Source organism: Penaeus japonicus, unplaced genomic scaffold, assembly GCF_977035675.1.
Source record: "Penaeus japonicus unplaced genomic scaffold, GWHDUDI00000001_assembly GWHDUDI00000007, whole genome shotgun sequence".
In the NCBI taxonomy this organism is placed as follows: domain Eukaryota; kingdom Metazoa; phylum Arthropoda; class Malacostraca; order Decapoda; family Penaeidae; genus Penaeus; species Penaeus japonicus.
In genome coordinates this window covers 27,129,877-27,134,876 of record NW_028234409.1, presented here as the reverse complement: position 1 = coordinate 27,134,876, position 5,000 = coordinate 27,129,877, and the positions used below count along the sequence as shown (strand labels likewise).

Here is a 5,000-nt window from a genome sequence, read left to right as displayed (position 1 = left end):
GACTTTAGTACTCAGAGTCATAATGACTCATGACTGACTCACCGAAATCTTATTGTCTTTGTCAACAATAACACTAGACGATCAATATCTATTACTATGTATTCTTTAGTATTATATGTTTGAAGGTACATGCATCAACACGCTTGTTCCATACACACATACACACGCACGAAGGAACAGCTGTTCCAGGGTAATTTTAGAGAAAGATCTACTTATTTAAATTCCCCTAATGGTCTATAATAACACCTTAAAACATCAACGGTATAATTATTCTATGTCTCTTATGTAGTTTCTTTTCCAATACACTTTTGATGTTCAGCATCACCCAAGACTTATCAAATTATGAAAAATTATATTTTCTTTCCCGATATACTAAAATGATGTAATTTCCAAAATCACGCAAAAACGTTATCTTGCCACAAGTGTCACTAGTTTCCCGCATACTTTGCACATTCAGTATCTGTACACCAAACACAAGCTAATGACTTCAATTAGCAACACTAGATACCACACCTTGTAATAATAACCAAGCAAGAGACACTCCGACACTAGTCCACGCGCTACAACAGTCAGGTGGAGACTGAGCCTCATCACGAGGAAACGTTTCGAGGTACTCGCCGTCCCCTCACCTGGCGATACTATAACATCCCTTTTTCTTTCTCGTCTCTGTTTTATATTTCACGTTAACTATAATCTTCCCTTTACTGAGAGATTATTTCCTTTTCATCGTACAGATTTAATTCTTATTATCAAAGCTGTCCTCTTCGCATTACATTTCGGTAAACTTTTGGTTATCGTACATCTGTCTCTCCGCTCAAACCACCTTAACGTGCGTCCGGAGGTTGGGGGAGGGGAGGGGAGGGGGAGGGGTCCTCCCGTACTTGACAGATCTGACGTCGATATCTAACACCGCATCAAAATAAATCATGCGGGCAATAGCCATTTCCGTGAAAATGACTCGGCTGATATTTATATTTTTTCCTTTGCACCAGAGAAGAGAAAAAATAAGCTCTTAACATGAAAATAATTAATTTCTGTCGAAACTGAGGCAAACATTGTTACAATACAAGAGGGTGGAAGTTTAGAACGATTCTTTTTAGATTCCTACTAACGGAACACGAGTCCGCCAAGGCGACAGGACAACACGGAAATTATCAATAAAGATAATGAGGTAATACACAACACATCCCTCCTCCCCCTTTCCCCATCCCGCGTCTCCGCCTCTCGCCTTCACACTTAGGCGGAAGATAGTGCTTAAAACCAGCCGATGATGTGCTTATCAGTCTGTTTTATTTTCTCCCCGGTTCTTCCATTCAATAACAATGAAAGAGAATCAAAGAAGACGATAAGGATAACAGACCATCTCCACGACATATCAAATAAAGACTCAAAACGTAATGAGCGCCATTGGTACAGCTGATGTTAAAAACAAAGGAGAACACAGAGGCCATTAAATGTAATGCTATCCCCCTATGAGGACTACACGAAAAGCGTTAATCCTGAAAAACGACGTTGATTAAGAATGGGTAAGGGAGAAGGTTAAAGAAAAGCCCTCCAGGTTCATGAGGAGTAATAAACGAGGGAAAGAATGGAGGGAGGGAGGGAGGGATGGTGGGGGAGAGGGCGGACACATCGTAAGAAAAGAGTGAATTGTAGAGAAGAGGCGGAGGGGGAAGGGGGGGGGGGGGGCGGAAAGGCGGGGGAAAACGAGAACAGACCATGGGGAGTGGGGGTAGGAGGGAGGGTCGAGAATAAGGTACTAAATAGAGTAATGAATGTGTGAATGAAGACAAAGGAAGGGGGAAGAAGGGAGGGCAAGGGACAAGAGTATGTAAATATCAAGACAAAGACAAACAATGAGAAGACAGCGAAGGCGGAAACTTCAGATTACTCTGTTAAAAAATCGCAAGGACGCGGCTTTGTCAGATACTGGTAAAGCTAATTATTTCTGTAAAATATTGCACAAAATTTAATTTGTATTTTTTCCATTATTATATTTATACATTACTTATATGCGTTTGTGGTATATATATATATATATATATATATATATATATATATATATATATATATATATATATATACACCTCTCTCTCTCTCTCTCTCTCTCTCTCTCTCTCTCTCTCTCTCTCTCTCTCTATATATATATATATATATATATATATATATATATATATATACACATATGTGTGTGTGTGTGTATGTGTATGTGTATGTGTATGTGTATGTGTATGTGTATGTGTATGTGTATGTGTATGTGTATGTGTATGTGTATGTGTATGTATGTATATGTATATATATATATATATTAATATATATATATATATTAATATATATATATATACAGAGAGAGAGAGAGATAAATAGATAAATAGATAAATAGATAAATAGATAAATAGATAGATAGATGTGTATATATATGCATATATATATGTATATATATACATCTATCTATATACACATATGCATAAATGTATAAATGTATATGTAAATATATATAACACACAGACAACATATATATATATATATATATATATATATATATATATATATATATATATATATATATATATATAGACATATATATATGTGTGTGTGTGTGTGTGTGTGTGTGTGTGTGTGTGTGTGTGTGTGTGTGTGTGTGTGTGTGTGTGTGTGTGTGTGTGTGTGTGTGTGTGTGTGTGTACATATCTCTCTCTCTCACACACACACACACGCACAACGAGAGTTCGAGAAGGGGAGGCCGAAGTAGCGTGACGTCGACCCATGCTCCCGGCCACTCTTTATCTTAAATTCGATTAACCGACTATGATTTGCACGCGGCCTAGGGTGAATACTTGGGTCAGGTTAAAGCCTCATTAAATAAACTTAATAACACGACGATATGAGGATATATTGCCTTGTAAGTTCTTTTTTTTCCTGTATTCTAATTTCTAAAATATGCTGTGCGTCATTTTTGTGGGTTTTGTCGCTTTGACCTTCCTTGTCTCCGGCTTGCAAGTCAGTTGTAAGGGTTGTTCGCCACCTTGAGCTTTCAATACTGTTTAGCTTGCCATTAGTGCAGATTCTGAAATAGGTTTCTTGCGTTCTGTTTCTGGTTTTCTTTAACATCATTATGATTTGTGACGTTATTATTACCACCATCGTTATTATTATTATTATTATTATTATTATTATTATTATCATTATTTCTATCATTATGATCATTACTACTATTATGGTCATTATTGATGTTGTTCAAGATCGTTATCATCACTATCATTGTTATGATACTCACTAATATCATCATCGGTACCGTACAATTGTTATGAAAACATTATTATCTTTACGATCACAATTACTACTTGAGGTGGCGCGCTGTTATGAGAGGGAGCGACTAACCAGAGAGAAGGAGGAGGGGGAGAAGGGGAAGGTCGAAGACGAGGGGAGGAGGGAAGAAGAAGAAGAAGAAGAAGAAGAAGAAGAAGAAGAAGAAGAAGAAGAAGAAGAAGGAGAAGTGGTGGGAGGGAGGGGAGGAAGGAGTACGAGAGATTATGGAGGACTGGAGGGGGTGGGAGGATTGCGGTAACGCAGAAGTGCACGTTATTATGTACAGTTCTTTTTTTTCTCTCTCTCTCCAGGAAGATGACCCGACTCAAGGTCTGTCTTAGGCTCGAGAACCGGCGCGCCGTCCACTCAGGTGTAGATAATTTTCTCCTGAATTGCAATCATGCACCCTGGCGGCGTCCGCGGCGGATCAGGCTATTGGCGTTGCAGACCTCTCCATCATGCACGCGATAGGTGCATTTGTGCAAACATGGCATTACGCATATAAAGAAAACACACGAATGCGGCGAAAAAAATGTAATTCGAGGGAGAGGTTCATGTCAAGAAATGAAAATATGTATATAAAATTAAGTGTCTGCGAATAATAACAGTGCATATAATACAGATACATGCAGACACGCAAACACGGGCGTACATACATACAAATATGCGTGCATGCACACACACACACACACACACACACACACACACACACACACACACACACACACACACACACATGCATACATACACACACGCACAGTCGCACATATACACACACACACACACCCGCAAGCAAACACCACGCCAAAACACAGACCTGGAGACATTTTGCAGTATGACAATAAGTAAGAGCCAAGTAGGATGTGGGAGAATAAGTAAAAAGAAGACTCGAGCGGCGTGGGAAAGACGCAGACCCCTCCCCCTCTCCCACCACCTCCCCTCCCCCTCTTCCATCCCCTTTCTTCCTGCTTAGATTCATTCACACTTTCCTCCCTTCTCTCTCCAGAGAGGTCAACCGCACTCCCTCCCTAATCCTAGGTCAGACGTGGGTATTAATAATTTTATGTTTAAATGGGGCTTTGCGGATTATTTCAACATGACTCTGATGCAAGGAGAGCACATGCTAGATGAGAGACAAAGAATATTAATAACGGAGACAAGGAGGGATCCCGAAAAAGATATGGTTGACGAAGACAGGGCGTCGAAGGGGAACCCGCGCTCGTCACCGGGCGAGACCACGGACACCAGCATTCCTCCTCGCTCAATTTCGGGAAAAAAGCACTCTTCTTGTAAGAAGACAAGGAGCCAGTGAAGGCAACGCACAACTCTAGCGCTATTACGGGCGGAATTATGTTATAAAGTATGGGAAATCCGCTCTTCGTGACGGTTCGACAGAGCGTTGTCATGGCCAGAGATTCCAATGGCTGGTACACGCGGTGGCGCTGCCGGACCGGAAGGGGAATTACCCAAGCCTGCGGTCGCGGCTTCCGAAACGGCGGCCGTAGCCGAGCGAGAGCGTCACGGAGACGTCAGAATGATGTTGCTAAAATATGTTCCCTTTCTCGACATCTACAATTCTGGCAAGAATATGACGGTGTTCAGGTGAGTGAGCGCGCACGAGCTTCACGGATGCAAGTAATGTACCAACTGCGCAGGGAAACAAGGAAAGCGTGTCCTTAAGAGTGGGTAAA

At 40.8% G+C, this 5,000-nt stretch overlaps 1 protein-coding gene across 33 annotated transcripts in view; it reads right to left on the bottom strand.

The window, feature by feature from the left end:
- The window catches only part of LOC122254621 (protein neuron navigator), a 737,418-nt gene that overhangs the window by 90,947 nt on the left and 641,471 nt on the right, over window positions 1-5,000 (bottom strand). Inside the window, exon 1 of one of the 33 annotated variants that reach the window (XM_086538640.1) lies at window positions 514-586. The exons of 31 other annotated variants lie outside the window; for them this stretch is intronic. The gene's annotated coding sequence lies outside the window, so the exon portion shown is untranslated. Of the gene's footprint in view, window positions 1-513; window positions 587-5,000 lie in introns of those variants that run through there. One more of the 33 variants, XM_086538642.1, reaches the window with a different exon arrangement.